The 21825-nt window shown below is 36.8% G+C and overlaps 1 protein-coding gene and 1 pseudogene across 1 annotated transcript in view; one reads left to right on the top strand and one right to left on the bottom strand.

The window, feature by feature from the left end:
* Positions 1-21825, bottom strand: part of MACROD2 (mono-ADP ribosylhydrolase 2) — a 1879699-nt gene that overhangs the window by 1374599 nt on the left and 483275 nt on the right. The window lies entirely within an intron of this gene.
* Positions 17192-21560, top strand: LOC118707816 (annotated as a pseudogene).

Raw genomic sequence — 21825 nt, 5'->3', positions numbered from 1 at the left:
AAAATCAATTTGATCATAAGTTAATTGGTATAAATAAGAGTTAAGTTCCTATGGCATCTCATCCATACTATTGCAAACTAACATTGAATGAAAACATCATCATCTGAGAACCAGGCTGTGTATTATAAGCTACTGTCCTTGACTTTTGGGGGCTTCTTCCAACTTAGCTTACTCATGTTATGGCCATATTTAACCTAAGATACAAAGGGCTTTATTTCACCTTCTCATTCAAATATCCTTCATAGCTTCCCCACATCATGCACTTTTCTTTTGCCTAGTTTTAAAGGAACTCCTTAAACAAATAGAGCCTAGCCCATCCAAATATGTTTATTGTGATTACCCAGAAAACACAATTGGGTGTCCAGCCATGCCTTTCTGCATATATATGTTCCATGCCCTTCTATATCCAGTGTTTTCTACCCAGGGCCTTCCTTTCTGCCCAATGATTCTTGCTACCTTCATGTTCGGTCCATCAGGAAGGAAGAACATTCCCTCCACCCTGCTAGGTTCTTCTGCCTGGCCTACTAATTAAATCGACACGAGACAGACTAACTGGAGAAAACAAACAAATTTTATTATGTATATACATCTGGGGGTTTCAAAAGAATATGGTGCTCAAAGAAAAATCAGGCAGCTGTGGCTTATATGCCATCTTGAGCTAAAGAGAATTGGATAATAGTTTAAGATTTCAAAGTTGAGGAAGGCAATTCACAGGGATATGAAAAGAGATAATAGTCAGTAAATTAATGTTTGCTGGGTTACCTAGAGGCAATGGGTCACAGAAAGGACTTTGGTTATACGGGCCTTGCTGGGTTTCCTCCTGTCTACCACAACTAATTCATATTTATTATGATTATATATAGTGGTAGTTCTTTTTACACAGGCCTTCTATTTTTAATTATTTTAGACAGTTTATGGAAGGTCAAAGGTTCTTCCTATGTCTTTTGTTTCTTAAAATTAAAAAATAATCATCATGCCAGAGAGACATACTTTGCTGTGGCAAATGTTTCCCAAGTCTAAATCATCAACCAAGTACTGAGCTCTACTTTCTTAGAAATATTACGGCACTTAAATGTGCACTCATCCATTAAGTAATGATCATAGATAATTTCACATTTTTATATATTTATAGAACTCTCAGCATACTGCTTGGTATATAGTTGGCGTTGAATAAAAATTTGTTCAACTACTGCTGCAAAAGGCTGTTGTAACATTAGCTAGCCTGAAAGGATAATATTGCTCCTGTCCCTAGAACTTGTCTCATAAAGGCATTACACTAAAATTTAAAGTACGTACATAAAAAAGCTCTCTTCAAACTTTAAGAGGCTGTACATTTTCTTTCAGACATCAAACTGTGCTAAGTTAATGTTCTTCTTTTGCAGACATGGAGTGGTGATGTGTAGTTCATCATTGGATTTTGATGTTTGCAAATTGCCCTAGAACTAGAGATGGCCATATTGAAGCACAGGTGCTGCTGAACTGGCTTTTAAAGCAGGCATCTTGGAAAATATTATACTTTTTTTGCTATGAGATATATTGTACTTGTAGGGAGCCAATCTAGCAAGGAGGAGAGAGGGCAAAGAGAGCTGACATATCATGGTTTGGGAAGAGCCTCTTATATGCCGAGACCAAAGAATTCTATTAACATGCCTGTACTCCTTTGAGGGAGAAGGCCATAAGGAAAAACTTAATTAAATGCATTAAATTTGGAACCCAGGAAGAAGTACAGTGGCACAAAGCCAATGGATAATTCAGGCCATTCAAGATAAAATATCAAAATTTACAGAAAATGGTGTAATAGAGATATGGCCATAAAGCATACAAGAAACAAAGAAATAAAAATGGGAGAGTGTAACCAGACCCCTAGCACATTGTGCAAATGGAGAACTTGGATTTTTTTTTAGGAAGGGTGTGTTTACAATTCTACGCTGACAGCCAGTCAAGAGTATCAGACATGCTATGAAGTTGAATGTGTCACAGCATCATAAGCTATGATTCAAATCTTGCTCCTCGACAAACCTCCAAACCCAGCCTGAATATTCTGCTACCTTGTCTAGAAAGTGTTTTAATAGGTAGAAGAGTGTGGGAACAAAATTTTCATTCATATTATATCTACAATATTTTCCTCCTACTAGTCTGGATTTGAATGACTTTACATCCCATTTACACCAGATAGCCCAGTTCATAACTTTTTGCAAAGTATTAATTATTAATAATATCCCCTTTTATGATAAAAAGCATCCCAGTTTGGATAATACACTTATGATCACCTAATTTTGGTCAAAACAGCTTAAAAGTGAAATGAATTATAAAATATTAAAAATATAAATCTTATAGGGCTGTAAAGGAGGAAATTTTCCAAATCCATGTTATTCAAATTCTAACTTTAAGGAGCTATCATATAAATGTATGCCCTGACCCCACATAACTCTTCACCAAAAAAATTGAAAGCAACTCAAAGCACATGTCTCATAGATGGAAAGGTCAGTAAGGTCACTTTTGTGTATCAAAACAGCATATTTTTATAGAGTGCGGCAGAAATTTATGCCATACGATATTATGTGGCATTTAGGGAATGGCATACAAATGTACCATTTTCCAGCAGGTTGGTTTTTAGAACTTTTCTCCCTAAATTTCAAATATATTTTATCTGTATTTTCAGCTTAACCTGGCATCTGGCTAGCCACAATTAATATAGCTAGGGAGTGGGGGGGAAACTGTACAGGAAAAAACAAAAATGAACTGTCAAAAATAAGCCCAAGTATTTCAATCATTATAATAAATGTAAATGGTTTAAATTCCATTATTAAAAGTTAGAGACTCCAAATGGGTAGAGCTACATATACCTAAATGGCTTCAGAAAGATTTTATCTAAGAAGATATAGCAGTATAACAGACAATAGAACAGCAAAAGGCAAGAGTAAACGGCAATATTACTATGAAATAGTTCAATGTGAAAAGTATAAAATGGAACCAATAAAGAGGTTTTATTTTGCAAAGTTATAGTCAAATAATGTCACTTTTTGCAAAATTATGATAACCTTGCTTAAAAATCTATAAAGCAATAGATAAAAATAAGGAGATATTATTTTATAAGAACAACTGAAGATCATAGCAAAATTTTCTAGATATTTGAGTATATAAAATAATTGAATGATTAAAATATTTACTTATTAAAACAAGCTTGATATAAAATTACATATATATAATATAATGTACCCAGGAATTATACCCATGAATCAAACAATAAATTATATTTTAAAAATGTATTATAATACACACAAAAATTTAAATACAAAAATAGAAAATTATTCAAGATAGTTTTTTCTGAAGCAATGAAATAAAATTACAAAAAAATTTAAATTATATACATATATATACACTCTTCTAAAATAATTTAATTGCTCATAATTTTTCCTTAAATATCCAAATCATTTAGTTAAAATGCAACTAAAAACAACTTTATAAACTACTCAGAAATAAATGATAGTGTAAGCCATACCAAAAAATCACTGCAAAATGAAATAACAAGTATTTTTTATAAAGTGCTACAGATTCTTGTCTTATAACTTTTACTAGGTTAAAATTTGAAACTTTAAGTGCATATATTAGAAAATAAACTAATGTTAAATATAAACATTCAGTTCAAAGTTTTAGGAAAGCCACTCCACAAAAATAGTAAATGTAGAATAAATTGCCAGTGAAAGAAGAAAAATATAAAATCAGAAAGGAATGAAATGCAAAATAACCAACAACACAGATAGGCAGTTTAATGAACTCAGAAACCAAATAAATGGACTAAACAAGTACTTTAACAAAGAGATTCAAATTTACAAAAGAACCAAATTGAAATTCTGAAGATGAAGAACTCAATGAAAAATATCAAGAATGAACTAGTGATCACTGGAAACAGAGCAAGACCAGATGGAAGAAAGAATTAGTGATATAGAAAATAGTAATCTAGAAATGACAAGGAAGGAAGGAGAGAGAGTTGAGCATAAAAAAAATGTATTAATGAACTGTATGAAAACTATCTGACTATATCAGAAAGAACAATATAAGAATAGGCATACCAGAAGAGAGACATAGAAGGGAACAGAGAGCCTATTAAAACAGGCTCACCAAAGAGTTGATGAGAACTTCCCAAATCTATGGAAAGAGGTAGATCCTCAACTTCAAGAAGCAAACAGAACACCTAATTACCTCAATCCAAAGAGGCCTTTTTAAAGGCACATTTTAATTAAAACTGCTTTTTGAAAGGTAATTGGGTCTTGAGGGTACAGCTCTCATGAATGGAATTGTGTCCTTATAAGAAGAGACATGAGAGAGCTTACTTCTCCTCTCTCTGCTTTCTCTCATGTAAGAATGTGAAAATACAATGAGAAGACTGTCATCTACAAAACAGAAAGTGGGCCCTCACCAGACCCTTGATCTGCCAGTGCTTTCTAATCATCAAAATTATGAGAAATAAATGTTTGTGGTGTAAGCCACCCAGTCTATGATATTTTTGTTATTCCAGCCTGCGCTAATTTATAAAAAATACATAGAGACACACACACACACACACACACACACACACACACACACACACATCCTTTCAATAACATTCTTGTATATCTTTACTATGATATCCTAAGAACTTCAGTCAGAATCTACCCTCATATTTTACATAGGACTCGAACAGGATTAGTTTTAATTCTTTAGAAATGAAATTTTATCAATAGCATCGTGTATAAGAATGACTTAGGAGATTTTAGCTGGACTCCATAATTTTCATAAACCCTAACTCATTCTGCAAAAAGCACACCCACTAAAATAAAAAGCAATATGCTTTTATGTACACCCTGCTCCAAGATGAATCTGTTAAATGCCATTTCAACTTGATTGCTCCTCCTATGTAAAAATTCTGGCTGGAACATGTAAACTTCAGGGTCAAGCTGGCCCTTTATCTCATGAAGAACAAGGCAGCTCTAGCAATAATAGGCATACCAGGAGAGAGAGGAAACCAGGGCTTGAATCCAAGGGAACATCTGAGATGTCCTGATGATTCCCCACCTAAGTGCTGAGTATATCCAGAGTTCCTGACTCCACTGGTTGATGGTTTCTCCTGGGAAAATAACATGCTCATGCTCTGGCTGCTATTGTTATTAGGGTGATGAAGCTCCAGCAACATAGAAGAAGGATGTGGGCAGAAACCTCAAATACATACTCATACTTATGGTGAAATGTGGTCAGTCTGAGGTGAAATTGAACTTGTCTATTTCATCATGTCTAAAGTCATAAAAAAAAATCAAGGGAATGTGACACAGTACATCAGGGTCATCTGCAACATTCACATAGATCCTCAGTCCCTGGGCTTGCAAAGAAGCCCAGACAAAGGAATTGCATCAGCCACATATACAAATTCTATGTTTTCAACTACATGCACTCAACCAAAAGAGATAGAGAGAAAACAAGGGTTCAGATGATCTGACATCATTTGCTATGTGTATGTATAAGAGTCAGTGTCATTGCAGAACTATGACTCCTCTTTTATGAAATTTTCATGGCAAAAGTGCCATCATGTTTTAGTATGTGTGTTTTCCTACATCTGGTGCTCAGCTGAAGAAAAGGAAATCGGTTTAAGTGCTGGAAGAATAAAATGGCTATGTTGACTTTATTAACATGTCTGTTCACTGTATTTTTTTCTGAGCAATGGAAAATGCAATTATCTTGCCCTGGGACCCTAACTATAAAATGTTTGACTTTACACTACGAAAATAGTATTACACATTATCAGCATAATTTTTCTCTCTTCAAAATCTTCCCATTTTATTTAACATTATGCTCATGCTACTGAGTTATGTGGTTTGAGTGTATAAAACATTTCCTTCATGATCTGGAGTAAATGAGTGGTTGTGGGCACTGATCAAGAATGGTATAGGGCACACTACTGGTAGGGAACCAGGAAGAATACTTAAGATGATCAACCACAGAAGATGATAAGGCAGGTGATGAAATAGCAGTTTACCAAACTAATAACATGGGAATGAGGATCTCTCTGGGCATTCAATATTTGGGAGTGGATCATTCCCTATTATAGTTGGATAAAACTAATATATTAAATAGGACTATTGAATAACAGAAAATCTCAACAAAAAGGGAGCACACACTAAAATGTGCCTACCATGATTTTCCCCTTCTGTACTCTTTCAGCTTCAATGAAACTAAACAACAGAGATTCAGTTGAAGTGCAGGTAATTTGTTTGGGGAAGTAGTATCTATAAATCTGAGTGGGTTTTGACAGGTGTGGGGTGTACGACACAGGGAGGGGGAAGGCCAATCCAAGGGTTTACGAGCAACTGGGACGCAACTTATTGAGTGCCCTCTCAAGAAATGTGAAGAATTCACTCCAAGACCATCTGCCTGAGACACAGAAAGAAAGGGCATGTTATCACTTGCTCCTATCTGTATAGATCAAGAATTGAGTCAGGTATGAAATGCACTGGACTAGCTGAGGCCCAAGAGAAGTAGCCAAAAAAACCACCAAGCAGAAAACACAGTTTGGGAGCAGATCTAACATGAGGAATTAGCAGGTTATATCTTGTTCAACTGATGCAACAGTAATGGATAAAGCAAAAAAAAAACAAAAAAAAAAAAAAAAAAAAAACGGGTTAGAAAGACGTGAGATTTCACATAAAAAATGTCTAACACTCATATTAAAATATACCAAAGTGTCTATATAAATCAATTCAAGATGACAAAACTTTATACACTTAAATAATGTGAAAATACCATAAGCCCTGAATGATGCTCCCAAGTCCAACTCCATAAAAGGACATTTTTAAAATCAAAAATCTTAAATATGAGCATTCTATTGAATGCATGCTACAAACCTTGTTTTATTAAGGTCCAGAAATTAAGAAAACCATGCTACAGACCTTGTTTTAATAAGGTCCAGAAAAATAAGTAATACATTGAATAAAGAAACAACTCGTGCTTATATTAGTGGTTCCCAGCCTTAGCTACACATTGAAATCATCTAGAGTGATTTAAAAAATACAGATTATGATTGGATTGGTGTGAGTTATGGCCAAGGCGTAAGTTCCTCAGAGGATTCCAACATGCAAAGTTGAAGGACACTTAAGCAAAATATAAAGTAAAAACCAGAACTTTTAAATAACTCAGAGGGCCTAGAATCTATTTTTAAAATTCAAATATTTAGATCACATGCTTCAGCTGAGAATGTTTGGGCTTGCTATTGTTTTCAGATGTCCAAAAGGGTCTCCAATATGACACTCACTTCACCCTCTGAAACGGCTCAAAGTAGACTGATAGATATTCATTTTATACTGGCAGTCGACTGCCAGGTGACCAGAGGATCAGTTTAACTTTTTCAATGTGTTCTTTGTAGATAAAGCTGTGCAATGACTGACAGAATAAATAAATTCATTGATAATAAATGAAGCAATCTGCTACTGGAAGTTTGCCCCCAAAGTATGCATTACTAAGTAAGCTTGAAGTCATTAAAATGTTGAAAGAGTAAAAGAACACTGACAAAAGAACATATGTCTACTGTGTGTTTGACTGGCATGACTTGTTAGCTTCAAGTTTCCTTTCTTCCTTAGAGAAGGAGGGCCTAAGGTCATGCCTTCCTAGTTTTCATTTTCAGCTAAAATGCATCCATCAGTACTTTGACCTGGCCACCCTTTAAAGGAAGCTAGAGCCTTGCCAGCTCGTGTTTACAAAACAAAATCTGGGGCACGCCAGTTTCCTCGTGTTATCACCCAAAATGTCTTGAAATCCTAAACGCAGATACAAGAGGTGACATCAAATTTTGGTTTGACAGTTACAAATACCTTTTTTTATAATAATGATAATATTTGATTTTGGTAGTGTTTCAGGCAAATGGGGAAAAAGAATCAAATCCTATTTATCCGTTGAAAAATGGAGTAAGCAAGGTAATGGAATAGTCCATTTAGTGCCATTGTATATTAAGTCTGCTTGGATTTCCATTTTTCAAAAACTTAAAATATTATTAATGCTAAAACTATTCAGAGCTGATCAGAGTTTTGCTGAGCAATTAAGCTCACCCCTGAGAACATCTGCCATCATATATAACACTGTCAATTTTCTTCCAAACTGGTTTCCGTTTCTAAAACTGAGTTAGCTATTCAACTAGATCATCTGAATTTAGAATTTTTTTTTTTTTTTAAGGAAGACCTCTAATCAACCTGCTTTGAAAAATTCTACTTAGCAGCAAGACACTTAATTATCTTGCTCACCTTTTGTTCAGTTGCTTTGCAAATAATGACATGAAACATTCCGTCTTTTAACTTGCAAGCTTTTCTTCTTCCTGATTAGATTCCACTTAAATAGCATCATGTTCCTTCAAGTTCCTCCAAGATGAAGGATTTTCTTTAATCACCTGAAACCTGCTGGTCTGCCTCTTTAGCATTCTGAGATATCTCATTCAACAAACTTAAATCAACAATACAACTACTTATTCCTAACAGGTTGAGTACATTAATTCTCATCTTTTTTATCAAGCTTTTATATTAATTCAAGTGTACAAAGATATGCAAAGTGGATTTTGAAATCCAAGATGATTGCAATGCATTAAAGTGGGCTTTTTCCTCAAGTCTCTTAATATACCTTCTTTAAAAGGAAATGTTAACATAATCAAATTACATCTGTACAAGAAAAGCTAAGATTCTATTAAAATAAAATATGACAACTAAAAAAAAAGTATTAATTAAACATTGACATGGTTTCCTGTGAAAAGCTAAAAATTCAGGTATTAAACATTATTTTCACTTTGATTATAAAATATCATTTGCATCTGTCTAGGAAAGATAGGTATCAAGAATTGGATACAGTTGCTTCCCGGGGGGAGGGTAGTACTTTTTTTAAAAAATGTAGGATGAAATGATAAAAAGTGAGGATTAGAGCTTTCAGCTAGCATCATGTTAAAGAAATGCAGCTCATAAAAATAACAAGTATTTCCAAAAAACATGGGAAAGGGAACATTTAAGCTCAAGACTTAAAGTGGGGGTGGGGGGGGGGATTCTTGGATGAAACCGTTGAAAAGCCTGTAAACCTGAGCCACACACCTTAGCCTGTAAAACTGTAAAGCTGTAGAAAAGTAAATAATTATCCAATCACATCTAGCTTAATTTTCAATAAATTGACCTTCATGTTTTGTTTTATTCAGAAAAAATATTTGCACACCTGAAAATAAATAGAACTGCTAATATTTGGTTGTAATATTGTTAGAGTCTTGGTTGAAGAAAGACAAATGCTTTTACAATTACATGCATTGTTGTTGAACTTAAATTGTATGCCAATTAAAAAGATGGGATGGGGTTCTCCAAAAGCCTTTTTGTTAAAAAGCAAGCATTTGACTCAACAGGAGTCTTTAAGGAAGAAATAACATTTAGAACGAATGCATTTCTTAAAGTCATTATTCTGAATAAAAATCACTGGATCATCGATCCTGCATTAACTATAACACTAAAATCTTTGCCTCCAATTTATAAAATGAGACACACACACAAAATGATCTTTTTTTTTTTCTGTAAGTATTGATACATAGCTTCCATAATAAACAGCCTTGTCCATGGGTCTGCAGGGTTTAAGCAGGAGGCATTGTGACCGAGGAAAGGGTTCAGATAATTGACTAAATTGCCCATTAGTCCCCATAGGCCATAGCATATAGTCCATGAATGAATTAATCTGCAGGGTGGGGTAAATAATTAGTAATGCAGCTGAGAGAGGACAGTTCAATAGGTTGAGAGCAGGTAACAATCTGAATGGGTGAGCCCACAACAAAGAAAAAGACAAGTAGAAGTTCAGGTAAGAAGTGAAGCTCTGAGTCTAGTCCCAGGAGCAATTAGAACAAAAATAAGATACAGACCCTGAGCCAGAACAGAAACAACAGTCTCGGGAATTTCTCATGTTCCAGACACTGGCATCTGACCAGTACCATTTCATATCACTTTTGGAACCCTGAAAGCATCAGGCCTTTCTTAGAAGGTCAGTCTTGCTCCTACCAGTGGTCCAAGGCTAAGGACTTCGGGTGGGTTTAGCCACTAGAAACACATCTATAATAATAAAAGCATAATATGCTAATTAGACTGGAGAAGCTCAAGCTGCAAGGGCTGAGCCTCTAGTTTTTTAATAAACTGAGTAAAGATCTAATTTGTCTAGTTGTCTAATATAGTTGTTAGGGGATTTTTTTTCAACAGTCTCCTCTGTTGTGAAGTGTGGAACATTTACTGTGATAGCAGTAAGTACAGTAGTAAAAAATTTCTAGGATTATTTCATTCTGGAAAGGACAACTGAATAAAGGACGAGGATTGTGCATTTCTGAAAAAAACATTTTTTTTCTTGCACTAAGGTGAGGCCTAATCCAAACCTTTATCCATAATATCCTTAACCCAGTGGTTGGCAAACTCATTAGTCAACAGAGCCAAATATCAACAGCACAACAATTGAAATTTCTTTTGAGAGCCAATTTTTTTTTTTTAAATTTAAACTTCTTCTAATGCCACTTCTAAATAGACTCGCCCAGGTCATGGTATTTTGTTAAAGAGCAACACTCAAGGGACCAAAGAGCCACATGTGGCTCGCGAGCCGCAGTTTGCCGACCATGGCCTAAACCTATATAGGTCTTATCTGTTATAAAAACAATTTGCTCAGATCCTTAGGAGTAGATGGGAACATAAGCAGAAAGTATGAAAAATTAGTATAAATTTTCATCTAATGTCTGTACCTTACATGACTGTGAGCATTGTGGGACAGAAATCATTTATTAAACATTGCTGACACTCAATAAATTTTTGTTTAATTAATAAATATACGAATGAACATGAATGGATTCCCTAGCTCCAGGAAGAAGAATAATGATTAATAATACCAGATATGCCGAAACCGGTTTGGCTCTGTGGTAGAGCGTCGGTCTGTGGACTGAAAGGTCCCAGGTTCGATTCCGGTCAAGGGCATGTACATTGGTTGCGGGCATATCCCCGATAGGGAGTGTGCAAGAGGCAGCTGGTCGATGTTTCTCTCTCATCGACGTTTCTAGCTTTCTATCTCTCTCCCTTCCTCTCTGTAAAAAATCAATAAAATATATTAAAATAATAATAATAATAATAATAATAATACCAGATATGCTAGGCCTAGTTATACTCTAGTAATTGTTATTTATTTTAGTTCCCTTGGATGTGAAGATAGCTCATAAACTTAACTCCATACTACAATGAGTGGTAGAACTGGCTGACTCAGTGTTTCTGGTGATTTTTTCCCCCCTAGCTTTATTAAAGCACAATTGACAAATAAAATTGGAAGTTATTTAAAGTACAGAATGTGTTATTTGATATGCATATCCATGGTAAAGGATTTCCCCCATTGAATTCATGTTTTGTTGACTCTTCGGCCTTTTGATTAAAGTATTTAATTTATTTGTATTTAAAGTAATTGTTACTCTATATGTACTTAATGTCATTTTATTATTCACAGGTTTACCTTTTGTTTTATTCTTCTTAAAGAGACCCTTTAACACTTATAATTTCGATTTTGTGATGATGGACACCTTATGCTTTTTCTTGTCTGAAAAGCTCTTTATCCGTCCTTCAAATCTAAATGATAGCTTTGCTAGAGAGAGTAATCTTGATTGTAGGGCTTTGCTTTTCATCAGTTTAAATATTTTATGTCAATGTCTTGTAGCCTGCATATTTTCTGTTAAGAAATCAGCTGATAGTTTTATAGGAGCCCCCTTTTAGGTAATTATTTGTCTTTCTCTTGCTGCTTTTTAGATTCTCTCTTTGTCATTAACATTTGGCATTTTAATTATGATGTATATTGGTGTGGGACTCTTGGGATTCATCATTGTAGGACTCACTGCACTTCCTGGACTTTCATGTCTATGTCTGTCATTATTTTTTTCAGATAGGTTTTTAATTCATTGTTCTCTCTTTCTTCTCCTTATTAATATCCTTATGATGTGAATCTTGTTAAGTTTTAAGTTGTCCCAAAGACTCCTTAAACTATCCACAATTTTTTTTTTCCTGTTCTGATTTGGTGTTGTTTGCTTCTTTACCTTCCAAATTCCTGATTTGATCCTCTGCTCCATATATGCTACTGTTGATTCCCTATAATGTGGTCTTCACTTTAGTTCATGTATTTTTTGTTTCTGACTGGTTCTTTTTTATCTATTCCAACTCCATTTTTATGTTTCCTATTTCTTTGTTGAATTCTGACTAAGTTCTTCACTCTTCCTCTAAATTTATTGAACATCTTTATAACCAAAGTTCTGTACTCTGCATTTGGTAGATTGTAGGTCTCCATTTTAGTTCTTTTAATGGAATTTTGTTCTATCCTTTCATTTGGGGCATGTTTCTTTGTGTCCTCATTTTGACCACCTCCCTGTATTTGTTTCTATGTATTAGGTTGAGCTGCTCTGTTTGTCTTGGTAGAATGGTCTTATATAGTAGATATCCTATAGGGCCTAGTGGCATAGCCTCCTTGGTCGCCCAAGATGGGCACAGCAGGTGTACCCCACAGCCTCATGTGAGCTATCTACACCCTATTATAATTGATCATTGATTGCTCTTGATATACAGTGCGAGGAATTTACCCCCAGGCTGATTGGCTATAAGGTCTGGTCACCACCACCATGAAGGATCTACCATGCAGGGGCCAACACACAGAGCATGATATACATTAGCAGGGTTATGGTGCCTGATTTAGTCCACCCGTTGGTGGAAGTGGTTGGGTGGTGCTTAGGGGAAAATCTGAATCTTTCCACCAGGTGCCCTAGCTTTGGTCACTACCAGAAGGTGCAGGTCAAAGTCAACCATCACCTGGGTGCCCTGCTTACAGTAACCTGGAATGAGCTACAAAGCAACCTGCACATGACTGCTACTTTGTTGGGCTTGCAGGTGCCCAGGAGAAGCCCAGCTGGAAAACAGGGCCAGCTACTGCTACTGCTGGTCCTAAGGCCCCTTAGCAAGAAGTATTAAGTATGTCAACACCATACAATTCTTGTTTGGGATTTATAAACCTTTGCCAGATTTTAGGAAAGTCCAAATTATGAGCCAAAAAAAGGCCATTTGTGTGGAAATCACTATAAACTGTTTGGTAGCCCTACAAGTTGGGTGGGACAGGGTCACAGGGAATTACTAGGACAGATTAAAAGTGTTAGCCAAGTTGAAGGTTAAGATATGGGATCTGCCCACTAACTCTATTGGGGGAGGGCTCAGAAAAAAAATAAAATAAAATAAAAGGCCTCTGCCAGTATTTATGTCTGGGAAAAAGCTGTGCCTCCAATCCTCATTGGTCAATTTAGTTCCTCACCTATGTAGCTGGTGCTTTTAGAGCTTCTGCCCCAGTGTTGGAGCTCAGATTAAATGAGGCCCAGTGAGTCTGTGTGCAGGCCTTTTAAGAAAAATCCCTGGGACTCCAGCCGACATCAATCTTAGCTACAATCTCCATCATTTTTTTTACAGCCAGAAAATATGGGGACTTCTCTTTGAGGCACTGGAACCCTGGGCTAGGGTCCTCATATGGGGATGGAACCCCTCTCTCCTCAGTGGGGACTTCCTCAGCCACAATGTCCTTCTCAATTTTAACAGTCACACATGGATGTGGGACCAGACCATTCCACGTCTCTACCCTTCTTACCAGTTTTCATGAGGCTTATTTATATCCTAAGTTATAGGACTTCTGTTCAGATATATTTCAGGTGGTTGTGAATGATGCTTGTTTTATATTATAGTTGTGATTCTCATGTGGTTGTAGGAAGATTGAGTACAGCATTTACTTACTCCACTATCTTGACTGGAAGCTCTCTATTCACCTGCTGATGGACACTTAGATTGTTTTCATACCTTAACTATTTTGAATAATGGTACAATATAACATGGGAGTATACATATAAGATAATGATTGTTTCATTTGGATATATACCCAGATGTGGATCACATGGTAATCCTATTTTTAATTTGTGGAAGAATTCTCATACTGTTTCCAATAGTTGCTGTGTCAATTTACAATACATTCCTCTCAACAGTGTAAAAGAGACCATTCCCTTTTCTCCACATTCTTGTCAGGATTTGTTATCTCTTGTCTTTTTGATAGGAGGCATCCTTATAGGTGTAAGGTGATATCTCATTGTGTCTTTGATTGCCATTTCTCTGATGATTAGTTATGTTGAGCACCTTTTCACATACCTGCTGGCTATTTGTATGCCTTCTTTGGAAAAACATCTGTTCAGTTGCTTTGACCATTTTTATTGTTTTTGTTTGTCTGTTTTGCTATTGAGTTATATGAGTTCCTTATAGATTTTGGATATTAACCCTTTATTGGATATTTGGTTTGCAAATATTTTTGTCCTATTCTGTGGGTTGTCTTTTAATTTTGCTAATGATTTCCTTTGTTATCTAAAAGCATTTTAGCTTGATGTTGTCCCATTTATATTTGCCCATTTTTGCTTTTGTTTTTGGTGTCAACTCCAAAAATATCATTTCTAAGAACAATGTTAAAGAGCTTACATCCTATGCTTTCTTGAATTTTATAGTTTCAGGTATTATTTTGAGTTGCTTACTTCTCTTTCTGCTCCTTCCCCTCCCCTCCTTACCCCTCTCCACTCCTTTCCTCTCCTTTCCATTTATTCTTTTTTTTGTTCCCATGTTGCCATTCTCTGATAGCTTCATGACTTTTAATAATAATCTGACAGTAGTAAGAGCAGTAGCTAAAATGTGTGTAGATTTTCTATTTTAATAGTTTTCAGTATTTCTATTTTAGTGATTTGTTCAGTTAAGAAATATTTAATAGTAAGTGTTGATTTCTTGGCTGACATAGTTACATTAAAGAATATTTAGTAGTAATTGCTGATTACTTGGCATACTATAATAAATAAGACAGACAAAAAAAAATCTCTGCCACCATGATATTCACACTCTTGTAAACAAACAATAGAAAATAATAATAATTCAATGGACTTACAATCAATTCATATAGCCTTTTATATGAAGAAATTGAGATCTAAATGGGTTATGTGACATTGCCCTCAGAACTCAGTTTATCAAAAACATAGCCAGATCTCAAATATGATACCAAATCCTGATGTTATTTCACCTAGACATGCCACCTCCTTCTCTTATACTAAAAACTATGAGAAAAAAACCAACCACCACAAAAACAAACATACACACACACACACACACACACACACACACACACACACATACACCCCTAAATGGCTATATAAAAGACTGCTGTTTATATTTATACTAGAGGCCCAGTGCACAAAATTCGTGCACTGGGTGGAGGAGGGTGTCCCTCAGCCCAGCTTGCACTCTCTCCAATCTGGGACATCCCTCTTACAATCTGGGACTGTGTCTCCTAACTGCTCACTTGCCTGCCTGCCTGATTGCTCCTAATCACTTCTGCCTGCCAGCCCAATCACCCTTAACCACTCCCCTGCTGGCCTGATTAACAACTAACTGCTCCCTTCCAGCCCAATTGCCCCCAACTGCCCTCTCCTGCCAACCTGATCTCACCCTAATTTCTCTTCCCTGCTGGCCTGATCTCATTCCCAACTGCCCTACCTTCCTGGTCTGATGGCCCCCAACTGCAATCCCATGCTGGCTTGGTCACCCACAAATGCCCTCCCCTGCAAGCCTGGTCTGTCCCAAATGCCCTCCCCTGCAAGCCTGTTCACCCCAAACTGCCTTTCCCTGCTGGCCTGATCACTCCTAACTGCCTCTGTTGCCTGATCACCCCTAACTGCCCTCACCTGCAGGCCTGATCTTGCCTCCAACTACCCTCCTCTGCTGGCCAATTTGTTTCTGATTGGTCAGTTTCTATGCCAGTATCAAAAGCTCCACCTCCTAGGCAGCCATTGGCTCCTCACAGTTGACCCAGATTTGGTTCTGATTGGTTGATTTCTATGTCAGTCAGTGGATCTGGGCCTATCATGAGGCCTGATCAGAAAGCTGGGGCTGATCAGCAGCCCCGATGGAGGCCTGAAGAGAAATGTAGGCACAGCTGCTGGACAGGCCCAGAGAAAAAGACATAGGAAAGTACCAATTGACAGCTGCCACAGAGACTATGGATCAGACCCTGATTCTCTCTTTAGGCCTCTCTCTGGGCCTAATTCACAACCCCATCAGCAGTCAGTGCTGGGTCACCGAGCCTGCAGCCTAGCACTGCTGCAGGACTGACTTCCAGTTGGTGGAGCCTCTGGTGGTTGTGGATGTGAGGGACCCAGGGTTTTTATATCTTAGAATTGATCTCAAATTTTACCTAAGACCATCCTGTTCTAAAATAGATTTGGGCCTAAACCAGTTTTGCTCAGTGGATAGAGCATTGGTCTGTGGACTGAAGGGTCCCAGGTTCGATTCCAGTCAAAGGCATTTACATTGGTTGGGGGCACATTGCTGGTAGGGGGTGTGCAGGAGGCACCTGGTTGATGTTTCTCTCTCATCAATGTTTCTAGCTCTCTATCCCTCTTCCCTCCTCTCTGTAAAAATCAATAAAATATATTTTAAAGCATAGATTTGCTAAACATAACTGATAAAAACTGAAAACTGATTCCAATTTTCATTAAACTCATGCTTACACATACCTTTTATATTTTTTTTAAGATTATTTTTATTATGTTTTAGAGACAAAGGATTGGAGAGAGAGAACAAACAGCATCCATTTGCTGCCTCCTACATACCAGGAATTGAGACCCTGATCCAGGCACATGCCTTGACTGGCAGTTGAACTGGTGACATTTTGGCATAGGGGACAAGGCCCAATCAACTGAGCCAGAGCAGCCAGGGTTCTTTAAATTTTTTATTAGAATATAATGAAAAATAATTTTCGTTAACTGAACACACCCTTATAAGCAGCATGAAAAATAAAAAATAAAAATACATTATCACTCCCCTGCCAAAATCTCTCATACCCCTTTCAGTTACTATACAATTTCCATAAATAATAGCTATCCTGAGTTCTAATAGCAAATATTTGTTTTATCTATTTTAGTGCTTTGAATAAAAGGAATTATATAGTATACTCTTTTGCATCTGACTTCTTTTTCTTAATATTGTCTGTGAGATCTATCTATACATATGAATTTGTGTAGTAAAGACAATTAATTCTCATTATTTATCTTCTTTACTGTTGATTGATATTAAATTAATTTCCATTTTGGAATGATATGAGTAGTGCTGCTATAAAGATTCTTGTGGAGTCTCTTGGTAAATATTTAACATGTTTTTCTTGAGAATACACATAAGGGTGGCACTGCTGAGTCATATGGTAGATATATGTTTAACTTTAGTAGATACAGTTTTCCAAAATGATTTTAATAATTTACTCTCTTCCAAGTAGTAGTTTAGAATTCCAACTACTCCAGGTGTAAATATTTACATTAGATGCTGAAATGCCTTCTAAAATGGGTAACACCAATTCATAGCTAAGATAACGTTAGATTATTTTACTTGTTTTTCCCAAAATTCAGACATGATTGGCCTATATTTTTAAAATAGAAATAATATGGTAAATAAATATACTTAGTTCTCCCCATTATTAAACTCTTCTGTAAATCACTTCCATGTACAAACAATTCTTAACTGAATATATCTGATCATTTAATTATAGGATAATAGTCTTTTTTTCTTCTTTTCCATTTCCTATATCTCTGCATTCCTGAAATAATCTTACCTAATAAAAGATAAACATGCAAATTAACTATCTCTCCACTACACCCACAGCCAATCAGAGTGAGAATGCAAATGAACCCAGCAAAGATGGAGGTTAATTTGCATATTCAGGTGCGGAGCCATGTGAAGCCTGCTATGAGAGGAAGGGGGGCCTTGGAGAAGCTACTACAATAGTTCTGGACAGAAGGGAGGACTTGCTGGCTCCGGGGCAGCTGGGGAGAGGGGACATGCTGACTCCTGGGCATCTGGGAGTGAAGCCAGGGGAAGGAAGAACTATTCTTGCACAAATATCCTGCAATGGGCCTCTAGTAAAATAATATTCTTCTAGAATTAACAGCAACTGCTTAATGAATACAGACAACGTGGTAAGCAAGCAAAGATTCTAGGAAAGGGAATAATTTGTTTTTCCTTAATTGAAGAAAGAATCATAATTACAATTTACAAGGACTGAATGAATCTGCATTACAATAAGCTAAAACAATTTTTCTGCATTTTTACTTTTTTCTGCATTTTGATTTTAACAGAATGCTTATCAAAGAACTGTAAATAGTCTAATACCTACTTTCGAATTCTGATGAGTGATACATCAAAATTCATAAGGCCCTGTGCCATTTGTAAAATGAATCTTTTTTGCTCTTAAGCCTCCAATTAGAGCCCATGGAATGACAGGGATGAAATTATATTTAAGAAATGAAGTACATAATAGGTAGTCAATAAACCTAGAGATTGGCAAAATGATTACTGTTTTATATATATATATATATATATATATATATATATATATATATATGTATATCTCACCTCCATCTTTTCTGGGTTCATTTGCATATTCATTCTGATTGGCTGTGGGTGTAGTGGAGAGATGGTTAATTTGCATTTTCTCTTTTATTAGGCAAGATTATTTCAGGAATGCAGAGAATAGGAAATGGAAAAGAAGAGAGTAAGTTTTTATTTAAAAAAAAAAAAAATATATATATATATATACTCACTTTCTCCAGGTTATAATAAAACCATGCTAAAAATAATTTAAATCATCTGGACCTTATGACTCCCCTAATGCTCCTTGGTTAAGCAGCACATTTACAGGCTGTGAAGTTACTGATAAGAAAGAAATAAGACACACCTCTCCTCTCCATGACTTTAATATTTATTAGAGACTTGATAATAATAACCAATTCAAGATAACTAGCCTAGTCATGAAGTGGAAAAACTAAGCCACATATATGTTTAGCCAGTGTATTCTTTTTCTCCAGACCCTAGATTTTCAATACACACTGAAACGGAGCTGCTTCTAATGTGCTTATGAAAAAATGTATATACCTCTCCTTAAACTTATGTTTAAGGGTATGTTTTTATTGATTATTTTAGAGAGAAAGACAGGAAGAGGGAAGGGAGAGAGAGTAAAGGACAACAATGTGAGAGTGAAACATGGATCAGTTACCTCCTGCACACGCCCCAACAGGGGATCAAATCAAAACAAACTTTACTTTATGTACCCTGCAACTGAATCACTCAGCCAGGGAAAGAAATTTGCATATTTAACAGATACATAAAGCAAAGTTTGAGAATCACTGCTCAAAATGGAACTGGAGATAAGTGGGAGGACAGAGGAGAAACATAAATAATTTGAACTATGTCATTTTTTTTGCTGCAATTAAAAAAAAGAATCACATAATTCTATTTCCCACTTTTTGACTAATCATTAGATTAATCAAGTTGTGCCTTAAAAATAAAGATACCACCTTTAAGGTTAGATCCTCCAGAGTAGTGTTTCCTAAAGTGTGGTATGCGTACCCCCAGGGGTACAGGAAGAGTTTGCTGGGGGTACGTGTTGCACCGGAGTTTGGTGGGGATATGCACTGCACCGTGCTTAGCTGCGCCTAATTGTACATTCTCATGTGTACGAGGGGTACTCAGCGTTACGAAAATTATAGAAGGGGTACACATATATCAAAAGTTTGGAAAATACTGCTCTAGAGAAATTGCTGAGGCCTGAGGTGCATGTGGATGGAAGTGAGCCAAAACTAAGCAAAAAATGAGCTAAAGAGGCAGCTGAAAGCTGAGAAGAAAGTAGCAGAGAAGGAGGTCCAATAGTAAAGCTCAATGAGAAATGAGCCAGCGCTGCTGCCATCAGCCACAGCACTGACAATGATGTGGTTACCAGTGAGGAAAACCTGGACTCAAACCAACACTGCAAGACCCACAGACAAGCAGTCTATCCACTAGAGTCCAATGAGGAGGACCTATAGCCACGCAAGTTCCATATAGATGTTTCCCTCACTCAGTTCATCAAAGAATATAGTCACCTGCAGCCTGGGACCATCTGAGTGGCATCCCCTTAAAGGTGGCAGTTTGAATCCATGCCAAAAGAGCTTCTGGGGGGAAACTCAACCTCTATGACCTTAGAGGGGCTGGGGTCAAGTTTCAAGTCATGGCCAATTACTGGAATCATAAATCAGAAGAACAATTTATTCATAACAATAACAAACTTTGTCAGGGAGGCATAAATGAAGTTCAGGGAAATCCTGGGAAAATCAAGAAGGGTGAGCTGAGCATCATTCCCTATGAGATGACACTGCTGTCTCCTTGTTTTCATATGTTACCTCATTTCCACTTTGGCCTTAGAGACAAGGAAACACAATATGTCAGTCAGGGATAATTGGACTTGATCCTGAATGACTTTGTAAAGCAGAAATTTATCCTCTGCTCTAAGATTATCACATATATAAGAAGTGTCTTGGCCCTCACTGGATAGCTGTTGGTTAGAGGGTCCTCTCCAAGGTTGTAGGTTCTAACCCTGGTTCAGTAACATATAAGAATCAACCAATGAATGCATAAATAAGATGAACAACAAATCAATATTTCTCTCTCTTCTCTCTTCTCTCTCTCTCTCTCTCTCTCTCTCTCTCTCTCTCTCTCTCCCTCCCTCCCCCTCCCTCCTTGCTCTCTATAATTAATCAATCAATTTAAAAAATGTAAGTTTCTTGGATGAGTTGGAATTCCTAGAGACTGAAGCTCATCATCCCAGAGAGTGCTGTGGCCAAGCCTTTCATCACCCACCGTGATGAGCTGGACCTGAATATATATGTGGAAATTCTCCAGAACTCTACCATACAATGCTGGCGGTTGATGACATGGATGAAATTGGATGCCGGGTTCGGAATGAAGGAATTAATATGACTCCCAATCCTGAGTTCAGCACCTGTGATTTCTACTTGGCCTATGAGACTATCTCAATGTTGTTGAAATCATAGAGAAGATGATTTCCAGGATGGTGAAGTACATTAAAGGCAATGGCAGGTGATCTACCATTCAGATGATCAGAGGCCACACCTACAAGATTGACCTTACCCCACCCTTCTGAAGAATCAGCATGTAGAAGAGCTTGAGAAAGCCCTAGGAGTGTAGCTGCTGGAAACTAATGTGACAAAAGCTGTTGCATGCCTTCTACCTTGGACCACAGCCAGGCTCTTTGATAAGCTTGTGGGGAGTTCCTGGAAGTGACATGCACTGATCTTGCATTCATCTGTGCTCACCCACAGATAATGAGCCCTTTGTCAAAATGGCACCGCTCTAAATGCAGTCTGACAGAGAGTTTCAGCTTTTTGTCACGAAGAAGGAAATAAGCAATGACCCCCATGAGGCAGCGGCAGCTTTTTGAAGAACATGTTTATAGATGAAAACTTCTGCACATCCCTGGAATATGGGCTGCCCCCCACAGATGGCTGGGGCATGGGCATCGACTGAGTCACCATGACTCTCAAAGACTCCAATAATGTCAAGGAAGTACTTCTGTTTCCTGTCATGAAATTTTAAGACAGGAAGGAAAATGTAGGAATTGCTGATACATTGTCTAGAAAATAAAAACTGCAAGTCACATAACTCAAGCATCTCTGCACTTTTGGAAAAGATCAAGGACTCCACAGGAATTCTTGTACACTGTATCCATTTGACTATTACAGTTCAGTTACCAGAAGAGATAAAATGAATTCTTAATTTGAATTCATTATAGTCCTTGTTACCAAATAAAACATTTGTCCTTAAAAAACAAAAAAGCTAAAATATAAGATACCTGGCCCCATCTTAAGCACACTAAAATAGAATGTCCTAAAAAAGGACATAGAGCCGT

This window comes from Pipistrellus kuhlii, unplaced genomic scaffold (assembly GCF_014108245.1).
Source record: "Pipistrellus kuhlii isolate mPipKuh1 unplaced genomic scaffold, mPipKuh1.p scaffold_m20_p_6, whole genome shotgun sequence".
NCBI lineage: Eukaryota > Metazoa > Chordata > Mammalia > Chiroptera > Vespertilionidae > Pipistrellus > Pipistrellus kuhlii.
The sequence above is the reverse complement of the archived record's forward strand: the minus strand, read 5'-3'. Positions and strand labels throughout refer to the sequence as shown.